Below are 13,446 nucleotides of genomic sequence, written 5' to 3' on the forward strand. Positions count from 1 at the left end.
GATGCAAAGAAGAAAAAGAGGTGCAAGATGGAATTGTCCTTGGGCTCTCCCACCCACCCTTATGTTGTATAAATAGGACATGCACACTTTAACAAACCAATCATTTCAACGACAGGGTCTGCCACACAACTGTAGCTGAAATGACTGGTTTGTTTGGGCTCCCACCAAAAAAGAAGCAATCAATCTCTCCTTTCACAAACTGGCTCTACAGAGGCAAGATGTTGACCTCATCCTCATCCTCCGATTCCTCACCCCTTTCACTGTGTACATCCTCCTCCTCCTCACAGAGTATTAATTCGTCCCCACTGGAATCCACCATCACAGGTTCCTGTGTACTTTCCGGAGGCAATTGCTGGTAAGGTCTTCCCAGAGGAATTTATAATTCATTTTGATGAACATCATCTTCTCCACATTTAGTGGAAGTAACCTCCTACGCCGATCGCTGACAAGGTTACCGGCTGCACTAAACACTCTTTCAGAGTACACACTGGAGGGGGGGCAACTCAGGTAAAATAAAGCCAGTCTGTGCAAGGGCCTCCAAATTGCCTCTTTTCCTGCAAGTATACGTACGGACTGTCTGACATGCCTACTTGGATGCTGTCACTCAGATAATCCTCCATCATTCTTTCAATAATGACAGAATCATATGCAGTGACAGTAGACATGTCAGTAATCGTTGGCAGGTCCTTCAGTCCGGACCAGATGTCAGCTTTCGCTCCTGACTGTCCTGCATCACCGCCAGGGGGTGGGCTAGGAAATCTTATCCTTTTCCTTGCAGCCCCAGTGGCGGGAGAAATTGAAGTAGGAGCAGTTGACGGGTCACGTTCTGCTTGAGTTGACAATTTACTAACCAGCAGGTCTTTGTACCTCTGCACACTTGTGTCTGCTGGAAAGAGCGATACAACATAGGCTTTAAACCTAGGATCGAGCACGGTGGCCAAAATGTAGTGCTCTGATTTTAACAAATTGACCACCCTTGAATCCTGGCAAAGCGAATGAAGGGCTCCATCCACAAGTCCCACATACTTTGCGGAAACGCTCCGTCTTAACTTCTCCTCCAATTTCTCCAGCTGCTTCTGCAAAAGCCCGATGAGGGGAATGACCTGACTCAAGATGGCAGTGTCTGAACTGACTTCACGTGTGGCAAGTTCGAAGGGTTGGAGAACCTTGCACAAGACGGAAATCATTCTCCACTGCGCTTGAGTCAGGTGCATTACCCCTCCTTTGCCTATATCGTAGGTGGATGTATAGGCTTGAATGGCCTTTTGCTGCTCCTCCATCCTCTGAAGCATATAGAGTGTTGAATTCCACCTCGTTACCACCTATTGCTTCAGTTAATGGCAGGGCAGGTTCAGAAGTGTTTGCTGGCACACCAGTCTTTGGCACACAGTGGCAGAATGCCGAAAGTGGGCCGAAATTTTTCGGGCCACCAACAGCATCTCCTGCACACCCCTGTCCTTTTTAAAAAAATTCTGCACCACCAAATTAATTGTCTTTGCAAAACATGGGACATGCTGGAATTTGCCCAGATGTAATGCACCCACAATATTGGTGGCATTGTCCGATATCACAAATCCCCAGGAGAGTCCAATTGGGGTAAGCTATTCTGCAATGATGTTCCTCAGTTTCCGTAAGAGGTTGTCAGCTGTATGCCTCTTATGGAAAGTGGTGATACATAGCGTAGCCTGCCTCCTAGGAATGAGTTGGCGTTTGCGAGATGCTGCTACTGTTGCCGCTGCTGTTGTTGCTGCAGGAGGCCATAAATCTACCCAGTGTGCTGTTACAGTCATATATTCCTTAGTCTGCCCTGTTCCACTTGTCCACATGTCAGTGGTTAAGTGGACACTGGATACAACCACATTTTGTGGTGACTCTTTTTCTGATGTCTGTGTACATTCTTGGTATCACCTGCCTAGAGAAGATGAACCTAGATGGGATTTGATACCGGGGACACAGTACCTCAAACAATTCTCTAAGTCCCACTGAACTAATGGCGGATACCGGACGCACCTCTAACACCAACGTAGCTGTCAAGGCTTCAGTTATCCGCTTTGCAAAAGGATGACTGCTGTCATATTTCATCTTCCTCACAAAGGACTGTTGGACAGTCAATTGCTTACTGGAAGTAGTACAAGTGGTCTTCCGACTTCCCCTCTGGGATGACGATCGACTCCCAGCAGCAACAACAGCAGCTGCAGCAACAGCAGGCGTACCACTCAAGGATCCTACGGAGGAGTCCTGGTTAGGAGAGGACTCCTCAGTCTTGACAGTGACATGGCCTGCAGGACTACTGACGTTCCTGATGACTGGGGAGGAAGTTGATGTTGAGGGAGTTGGTGGTGTGGCTTGCAGGAGCTTGGGTACAGGAGGAAGAAGGTATTTAGGTGTCAGTGGACTGCTTATGCTCTTACCCAACATTTCACAACTTGACACTGACTTCTGATGAATGGGCAGCAGGTGACGTATAAGGATGTTCCTAGGTGGTTTACATCCTTACCCCTACTTATTACAGATTGACAGAGGCAACAGGTGGCTTGACACCTGTTGTCCAGATTTGTGGAGAAATAATTCCACACTGAAGAGGTGGCTTTTTTGGTAGTTTGCCCAGGCATCACAATGGGCTTCTTCATCCCAAGGACAACAGGTGTCTCCCCCGGTGCCTGACTTAAACAAACCACATCACCATCATAAACCTCATCGTCAACTTCCTCCTCAGCGCCAGCAACACCCATATCCTCATCCTGGTATACTTCAACAGTGACATCTTCAATTTGAATATCAGGAACTGGACTGTGGGTGCTCTTTCCAGCACTTGCAGGGGGCGTGCAAATGATGGAAGGAGCCACCTCTTCTTGTCCAGTGTTGGGAAGGTCACACTTAGACTCTCCTTGGGGATTTGTGATACCATCTCAGAACGCACAGTTCTTTTCTGTGCTCTTTCCAGCTTAACTCTTTTAATTTTTCTAGCGGGAGGATGAGGGCTTCCATCGTCATGTGAAGCTAAACCACTAGCTATGAACATAGGCCAGGGCCTCAGCCTTTCCTTGCCACTCTGTGTCGTAAATGGCATATTGGCAAGTTTACGTTTCTCATCAGACCATTTAAATTTCTTTTTACTGAACTTTGGCTTTTTGGATTTTACATGCCCTCTACTATCACATTGGGCATCGGCCTTGGCAGACGACGTTGATCACAATTTATCGTCTACTGTATGTCATGGCTAGTGGCAGCAGCTTCGGCACTAGGAAGAAGTGGTTCTTCTTGATCTTTCCCTATTTTATCCTCAAAATTTTTGCCCTCCATTATTTTTTGGGAGTTATATAAGACAATATGCGGCACAGGAATGACTGGATTGACTGACGGACAGGACACTACCACTGGTCTGATGCAGCACAACACAACAACACTGTAAGGGACTTGTGGTTGCTGTTATAATTATTATACGGCAGAAGTGGACATATAGCAGCAGCATATATAGTCACTGGAATGACTGATGGACAGGACACTACCACTGGTCTGATGCAGCACAACACAACACCACTTTATACAGCTATACCGGATATATGGCAGCAGAGGACACCAACACTGTGACTGGCTGGACTGATGCAGCACAATACACTGACTACACTGGACTGGACAGCACAACACAGCACCACTTTATACAGCTACACTGGATATATGGCAGCAGAGGACACCAACACTGTGATTGGCTGGACTGATGCAGCACAATACACTGACTACACTGGACTGGACAGCACAACACAGCACCACTTTATACAGCTAGCAGCTACACTGGATATATGGCAGCAGAAGACACCAACACTGTGACTGGTTTGACTGATGCAGCACAATACACTGACTACACTGGACTGGACAGCACAACACAGCACCACTTTATACAACTACACCAGATATATGGCAGCAGAGGACACCAACACTGTGATTGGCTGGACTGATGCAGCACAATAGACTGACTACACTGGACTGGACAGCACAACACAGCACCACTTTATACAACTACACCAGATATATGGCAGCAGAGGACACCAACACTGTGACTGGCTGGACTGATGCAGCACAATAGACTGACTACACTGGACTGGACAGCACAACACAGCACCACTTTATACAGCTAGCAGCTACACTGGATATATGGCAGCAGAGGACACCAACACTGTGACTGGCTGGACTGATGCAGCACAATAGACTGACTGCACTGGACTGGACAGCACAACACAGCACCACTTTATACAGCTAGCAGCTACACTGGATATATGGCAGCAGAAGACACCAACACTGTGACTGGTTTGACTGATGCAGCACAATACACTGACTACACTGGACTGGACAGCACAACACAGCACCACTTTATACAGCTACAATGGATATATGGCAGCAGAGAACACCAACACTGTGACTGGCTGGACTGATGCAGCACAATACACTGACTACACTGGACTGGCCTGTACAACACAGCACCACTTTATACAGCTACAATGGATATATGGCAGCAGAGAACACCAACACTGTGACTGGCTGGACTGATGCAGCACAATACACTGACTACACTGTGCTGGACTGAGCAGCACAACACAGCACAAGACTCGCCACCCCACTTTCCCGCCCCCACACAGACACTGAACACTGAGGACACGTCCTCTCTATACACTCTCCGAGACTGGAGTGAAAATGGGCGCAGCGTTCGGGTTTCCGAGTCAGATGGGAAAACCCGAGCCTGGCTCGGAACCGAACTTGGAAGGCAAAGTCCGGTAGTTCTCTGAGAACCGAACCCGCTCATCTCTACTACAAATGCATAAAAATATTAAGGTTAAAAGATATAATCATATACTATTGTAAACAACTTTCCATACCAATAAAGAACTAATACAGTAAATTATGATGCAATATTCCACGTGTGTGTGTGTGTGTGTGTGTGTGTGTGTGTGTGTGTGTGTGTGTGTGTGTGTGTATACATAAAGCATTTGTTCTATGTGATAAATCAGGTCTATAGACAGGTTTAATGTTCATAGAAATAATAATCTCACTCTTGCAGCTATCAAATATCAATATTCTAATACCTTCCAGAAAATCTTTTCTTTTATAGTATCCAGTATGTATACTTGTTTTATAGCATTGATAATTATGGCAACATATACCATAGGTTTATTACAAATATTTGCTTAGTGCATTTTGCAGAGGTAACAAATGAAACAACCTTTCTCTCAGATTGCAAAAAGCCACAATTGCTGTCTCAGAAATCTGCTGACTGAGGCAGTTGCCATCATTTTGGTGCATCAGAGATACAGGTTGTATTGTGTACTGTATTATTTTTATCAGGGCAATGCAACAATTTACTTCCATTAATTATCAGTCCAAAAATGACTTACAAGAAATATGATAGTTATAACTATTTGATGGCTTAATTATTTATATTCCCTAAAACAGTTAAATTCTAATAAAAAAAGAAATAAGTAGAAGCCAGACACTGTGACTAGGACAATTGCAATATACACGCCTGGGAACATATTTGTGTGTGACAGAGGAATGTTGGTGCTAACCAGTGGATTCTTTCTTTCAATATTCTAATTTACATGAAATGATTAACAAAGTGTAACTAGTTACTGTGAATTGTATTTACTTTGGCAAATGTTAAGCAATGTGTCCCAGCCTTTTCCATGCAGTGTTGTACTATATACAGATAGCCATTCACTGTCAGGATGCAAGCTAGGAGGCAGGTAGATAATGCTGCCTCGCTGCTCTGATTATGTGACCACCAACCGCCACAGCTTGGAGGCCCTTACAATTGTGGGTCCCTTGGCAGTTGCCCAGTGTGCCAATACATTAAGATGGCCCTGATATGCATGCCCAATTAATCCTTGGGCACAGCAAGGTCACAAAATACACTGATGTCTATATGCCAAATAGTGATGTATATTTCCACTCTCCCCTATTTGGCTTTAGGGTCATGGCCAGGTTGGGCAGGTGCAAGGGGGCACAAGAATGTGAAGATGTTGTCACAGAATGAGAAAGTCTGTGATCCATATCAGGACCCTTGGGCTCTGCTAATGTGAGGAGGATGTAATATGGGCATGCTCATGGAGTGATAGTGAATGAGGCTTGATGGTCAAAGGCTCATAGGTTTTACAAGAGAGTAAGCACACTATTGACACCTAGGAACCATGACATGGTGATATGCATGGATAGTGAAATGGAACTAGGAGCCACCAGGTCACCAGGCGACCTCTCACCTAATAATCAATAAAGACCAGTCAGGCCAGAGACCAACACCAGAAGCAAGGCAACCACTAGAACTCAAAGCAGCATAGTACTGACATAATGGAATCGGAATCCAAATCAGGAATCAGAGTCAGAGCTTGAGGAAGCTATATCCCTGGTACTGCTCAGATGCAAGACCTGGTCCCGGAATATGGATGAGGAACAGGAAAACAATCCAGGTAAAAAAGTTCAGGACACCGGAGTGCATTGACCATAACTCGGTTATGTACTCCAGCCCTGGGACCTGCACACAACATACTACCAGCCTAAGACACCAGCACACAGTATTGGGAAAACAATAATAGCTACAGAATGCCGTAACCTGAGTGAACTACAGGGGTGGTCTTCAGGTTGCCGACTGTCGGGATCCCGGCGCACAGTATACCGGCGCCGGAATCCCGACAGCCGGCATACCGACAGTTTTTCTCCCTCATGGGGGTCCACGCCCCCCCCCCCTGGAGGTAGAATAAATAACGTGGTGCACGTAGCACGCCACCGTGCCCGCAGCGTGGTGAGCGCAGCGAGCCTGCAAGGGGCTCATTTGCGCTCGCCACGCTGTCGGTATGCCGGCGGTCGGGCTTCCGGCGCCGGTATGCTGGTCGCCGGGAGCCCGTCCGCCGGCATACCATACCACACTCAACTACAGAGTATAGGAAATACTTGCAAACACAGTCCATGAAAGTATCCAGTACAATGCAGAGTGGAATCCACAAGGTTAGCGGTGAGTACAGCAGCAGATTAGATGAACCGCAGGTACACTGGTTGGACTGGAGATGGACGGCAGGATGTAATGGAGTGTGAGTTTGCACAAATATGGTGGAGGCAGTGCTGAACAGGACACATGGATAAGCTGTAGGCAGGAACACAATGTCACTGGGAAGAGACACCGATATTGCACTGGCAGCGTTCAGGTAACAGAGACCCGTGATCAGAAACTATCCCAGAGGGAAGACGTCGCCCTGACATTGTTTGCTAGGAGTCTCAGGTTTAAATAGGAAGAGATGGAAGTCCATTGGTGAATTAAGTCAGATGACCGCTACAGCACTAAGGTTGGCTGAATGAATCACATGACAAAGTCCAAGAAGACCACAGCTAGTGTACTAGATGTTTAGTAAACAAACATGTCAGAGACCATAGTCTATAGCAGACGGTTCAGGATTAATAGCAGGTCAGAATAACAGGATGATTGCAATGGATATAGGAGTGTATTAACCAGCAACTACAGTAGTAACACTTGTGCAATAAGTAGCTGCAGTCTGGGAATCACAAGGGCACAGAGGATTACTGAAACAGCACAGAGTCAGAAGACAGCAATGATCAGATTGAAGACTTGCAGAGTATGCTGATATGACAGTTCTTGGTTTTGTAAGTATTAGATGCTAAGATCCTGATTCATGACAGACACAGAAGTAGCTACACTGATTGTGGCTGCACCTAGTCGCGGCTGCAACTAGTTTGCCACGATGCACGTGCACGTCAGCATGCTCGTATATATTTGCACCCTCGATGCATATGCATTGCATAACTTAGTTGCGGACGCGAACAGGCGCAGGCAGGTGCAGCTAGCCATTGCCGTGATGCGTATGCATGTGCGTACACATCGCGGCAACGATGAGCCTGGCTACATCTGTATTAATCATTACCATGTATTGCCTATTCCACCTATGTTCCCTTCTGAGTAAACCTTTATGTACAGTAACCTAAATATTAGATAGATATAATGAATAGTACTCTCCATGTTCAGTTTGAAGAGAAGGTATTGTATTACAATGTTTCGGTATGCTGTGCTATTATATTCCTTCTGCTATGTTATTATACTAAAGAATAACACTGCCTGGCTGCAGGTGAAGGTTAGCCTCTTTTAGAGGAGGGATCATTTGCAGTCCTCATCTTTTGTATCATCCTCCCAATGACAGACAGTGATTTCAAACTCTCTGACAACATGATCAAAGTTGTAAAAAAACAGGGGTGAAGGGACTGCAGCACAGCCTCCTTATAGAAATAGGTGCATCAGACTGATGATGCCCAATTGCACAGCAATCCAGATACTGCTGCAATTTATCTTCTTTTCTGTTCTGCAGTGCAGCTTTAGAAGTCTCTGAGCATGGTGCATGTTTTACTCCATTGTGATCAGCGTTGTGGTGTAACTAAGCGGGAAGATTAGTGAAGTGGGAGCTGCCATGACAGACAGTTGTCACATTTTTCCACTCTTGAGTTTACATACGCATATACCATAGGGAATATGGGAGGGAGATGTAGGTGGTTAAAGGTGGTGCTGGCTATGCAATCTATGGCACTAGCCATACCCACATTGCACTTTCTACATCCAGTCCATCTAGTTGGAGCTTCTAAACTCCAGGTCCATGTGGCCCTTAATCTGTCTTGCGAAATGGAATGTATCTAATAGTAAAGCATGGTAAGTTTTAGGTATTCACAAAATGGACCTACTGATCTATTACACTATTACGGGTGTGATACAGAAGATAGACATTCAAAAGATAGACGGTCATTAGGTCTACACCAAAGGATCGACAGTAAAAAGGTCGACAGTGTTGAAAGGTCGACAGGGTCAAAAAGTTGACAAAGACAAATGGTTGACGCACAAAAATAATTGGGTGTATTTTTGTGTTTTCATTTATTTTTACCCATATTTGTTGAAATGCATCCACTTTGGGCTCGGTGGCTCGCCTCGCTTTGCTCGCCACTAGGTACTAATGGTAATAGTTTGTGATATGGATAGTATGTTAAAATGCGCCCCCCTTGCGGGCTCACTACGCTCGTCACGCTTCGGGCACGGTGGCTGGCTTTGCTCGCCACAAGGTTACTAAAGGTAATAGTTTGTGACATGGATAGTAAATGCAGCAAAAGTTCTAAAAACATGGAAAAACGCAAAAAATTGTGTTGACCATATGACCCTGTCAGCCTTTTGACTGTCTAATTTTTGGACCCTGTTGACCTTTTGACTGTCGACCTTATGGTGTCGACCTATTGACTATCTATCAACCACCTCTCATTACAACTCCATAGACACAGACAAATTCTTAAAATTTAACAAGGACTTAAACTAGTGACGTGCGGTGGCGTGAGGCAGAGCCAAAACTCTGGAGTAAAAAGTCTATAGCAGGGAAGGCCTATCTTTTCCACACATCTCTGATCAAAACTCACCCAGTTTTCAGGAGCATATACTGCTGCAACTGTGTATAAAGCCCAGAGGTACCCTTGGGCTCATATATTGCGTATAAATCTGGCTCTGGTGATAGCCTTCCGAGCTACTTACTGTAGCTCACCGCACGTCCCTGAGACTTAAACACAGAAAAGAAGAAGAAAGAGTCAGGTGTAAAGTCGTCAACCCCCCCCCGCATCCACAAATTGTTTTTTTCCTTAAATAAATAAGTAGGGAAATGTCAAATTTGCTAGTGTTAAAATAAGAATTAGAAAATCAGAAGTGATGTCTGTTTTGAAAGCAATTCTATATAGGCAATCTATATTTATTAACTTGAGCTACAGTATGGTACTAATCTTGAGATCCCGTCAGGAGGCTAAATGTAATAGCCTCCAATTTGCTGGAGGTGCAGGACTTTCTGCGAACCTGACTGTTTTTTTTTAAAGCAGCAATCATTTACAAGGCAAAACCAGATTGATTTTGCCTTGTAAATGATTGCTGCTTTAAAAAAAATGTACGGATTCGTAGAAAGTCCAGCACCTCTGGCAACTCGGGGCTATTACTTAGCCCAGGATGTTGAAAATGTCAACAGGTTCTGAATGTCTATATGGATATTAAGCCGAAGTGTAAAATGTCGTCATTCACAAATGTTGACATGGTCAAAATGGTTGACAAATATCAAGAGTACATTTTTGTGTTATTTTTAGGGTTAGGATAAAATAAGCAAAAATCGATATTCTGGTATCGACGTGTTTAATATTGACATTATGAACATGTCGGCCTTATGTCCATGTTGTCATTCTGACTGCTGACAAGATGAAAGCCGACTTTTCATAACATCTAAAATCTTACCCCCTAACATAAAACTTTATACTGATCTTACAGCATTTGTGCATGTTATAAATACAATTGCTTAGGCAACTTATCAAATACTGCTAATTAGTCAATTGGAAGTTAAACCAGAATAGACAATGGAAAAATGTCTGCCATCTGCCACAGACTCTACAGCATTAGATGCACTTCCATCATTTATAGACTGTAAATCTCTCCTTTTACCCAGTTTTCAGCTAGTGGCTGATAGCCGTATTCTGCAGAGAACGTGAATTCTTTTAGAAATCTGCTGAAGGTGATTATTTGACCTTTCTGTAAATCAGATCTTTTTAATAGAATAATGTATGAATTTAGTATAGCTCAGTCAAAACATTAATAGAATTATTTAACGTTAATATGCAAGCAGTGATGGTGAGGCACAATAGAATGCTCAAGGTCAGTACATGTGAAAATAAAGGAACTGGAAAGATAACCTAATTAAACTAAACCAGAGAGGAATAAGCTTTATAAATGAAGTACAAGAAAAAATAAATGACAAAATGTGCTGTTATAAATCCTTACATGTACATTTTATTAATGAATACTTATATATTTACAGCCATACATACATACATACATACATACATACATACATACATACATACAGTGTTAATGGCACAAACTATAACCTGATATCAAATGATGTTGTCATACCCTCTAAAAGTTAAGAGTTTTAAAGGGATGCCATTCCATTCTGTATATTGTATATGTAAATGTGCATTTTAGTGTGTGGTGTCAGTCAATTATAGGTGAAGAAGGTGGAGCATGAATGTATTTGGTGAACAGATTGCAGATGGGGGACAAACATTGAAATGTTCTTTGACAACAATATTGGGAGTAGAGATAAGCAGAGAAAAATCGCATGTCACAAAAGTTAAGGTCTATCAGTAAAGCTGGGATGGCGTTTGTTAGTTCATTCTGCTGTTTGGCATGCTTGGGTAGGACTAGGGATACTTCAGACAAATTGAAGGATTCTTCCAGCTAAATATTCAAAATGTTGTGAGCAAATGACAAATGAGATTAATATTCTGTGGGACAGTTTTGAAGATGCTGTGGTTGGAAGGTATGCAATTTACAGTTGCGTAGAAGGGGTGCCAGCAGCGGGGAGAGCGTTAGCAAGCCCCTTGTGGGCTTGTTGCGCTTGCCATGCTGCGGGCACGGTGTCTCGCTGTGTGTCGTGGACACCCATAGAGGGAGAAAAGCCTGTGGAGACGGGATCCCGGCATCGTCATTCCAGTGCTAGTCAGGATCCCGCTGTCGGTATACTGACAGCCAGGATCCCAACTAGCGATACTGTAACTGCTTCCCGCATAGAAATGTGGTGGAATCAGTATATGGCTACATTTATCACTATATCATTATATCTGTTTTGACAGCCATAAATCTGAAATTACAAAGCATTTAATTGGCAGCAGAAGTAAGTTCAGTGCTGTACATGATCCCATAACCACGGGACTCTACCAAAGGTGGTGGGATCAATGCCACCTCCCAGGGCACAAAGCCAAGGCAGTGTTAAGGCTGCCTGTTATTTGATGCAGAGGCATCTACTCCTGGTCCATACAGTGGTCTCAAAGTGGCTTCCTGTGGTCCCTTACAAGGCTCCTGGCATTTGATCAATACAGCACTGTGCACATAGGGGGCAATTTAGACCTGATCATAGCTTCAAATTTATTAGCAGTTGGGCAAAACCATGTGCACAGCAGGGGGGGGGGGGGGGGGCAGATATAACATTTGCAGAGAGAGTTAGATTTGGGTGGGTTATTTTGTTTCTGTGCAGAGTAAATACTGGCTGCTTTATTTTTACACTGCAATTTAGATTTCAGTTTGAACACACCCCACCCAAATCTAACTCTCTCTGCACATGTTACATCTGCCCCCCCTGCAGTGCACATGGTTTTGCCCAACTGCTAACAAATTTGCTGCTACGATCAGGTCTGAATTACCCCCATAGTTTGTAGAGGTGCTGTGGTAACTGAGTTAGGAGAATGGAGAAGCAACCGAGATGGATGATTAGTATGCATTGGTACCAGAGAGAAATTGTCCAGGTATGGCCCTGCATGACAGCTGCTGCTTTTTACCTAAAGTACACCTAGTCTTGAACCTGTATGTTACTATCAATCATGAACACAAGATACAATGTACCTGGTGTTTTGAAGGTGTCCACATAACAAGATTATAGCTTCTGAGCTGTTTTTCTTTGTTAGGAAGAAGTGTCTTACAATGCACATATGACATTCTACAGATTCTTTTAGCATTTAATATGTGCCCGATAGAGAATTAAATGCATTTTATTAAATGCTCAAGTATAGGGGGAAAAAACCCAGCAGGTATAAAATAATTCTGTTCCTTTTGTTAATTGTTATTGATTGCCACATGCTAATAGCATTCGGTATGGACAATAAAATCTTTAAAAAGAAACAGAAGAATCGATATGAGATCCAGAATAGATCTGGCTGTGACATATTAATCATTTGAGACAACACTTATATTATGTATTCTTGTTTTTTGGCTCAGTGGTTCCCAAACTCGGTCCTCAAGGACCCCTAACGGTCTACGTTTCCCAGGTCACATGTGGATTTTTAAAATATGACACTGGTGTTGACCATTTTTGTGTCGACCTTTTGATCGCTGACCTTTTGTAGCTATTGACCTTTTCTACTTTCTACCTTTTACATGTCAACCTTCTGCATGTCAACCAATTGGGTTCGACCTATTGACTGTCTATCTCTTTACTGTAGCTCTATCAACCGGATACTGAATAGAGACTTCTCCTCTTTTATAATTGTCAGAAACAGATTGAACTGAGTAATAGCATCAAGCTCAGTTAGTGAATAGCATCAAGCTCAGTTAGTGCTGCAGTCACCTTACAGTAACCCCAGAGCTTGCTCAGCTTGACGCAAGGAACATTGGTCACTATGCAAAAAGGACTATAAACAGATTTTTGCTTTTTCAAAAAAAATCTGATGCACTAGGAAGCTGAACTGTAGAAAGTTGAATAATCTGTGTAAAAGACTGTTTTGTTGGCAAACCCGGACAAAGTGGAGTCATACATTTGATCTGAACCAAATAGTGAATGTTCCAACTGCAATGTGCTTATTCACCTAGCATTATTGCACTGTGTCGCGAGATGCGTGGTT

At 43.7% G+C, this 13,446-nt stretch overlaps 1 protein-coding gene across 5 annotated transcripts in view; it reads right to left on the bottom strand.

Moving 5' to 3' along the window:
• ARHGAP24 (Rho GTPase activating protein 24) overlaps nucleotides 1–13,446 on the bottom strand; it is a 1,566,862-nt gene that overhangs the window by 592,577 nt on the left and 960,839 nt on the right. The window lies entirely within an intron of this gene.

The sequence above is a fragment of the Pseudophryne corroboree genome, chromosome 1, assembly GCF_028390025.1.
Source record: "Pseudophryne corroboree isolate aPseCor3 chromosome 1, aPseCor3.hap2, whole genome shotgun sequence".
In the NCBI taxonomy this organism is placed as follows: Eukaryota; Metazoa; Chordata; class Amphibia; order Anura; family Myobatrachidae; genus Pseudophryne; species Pseudophryne corroboree.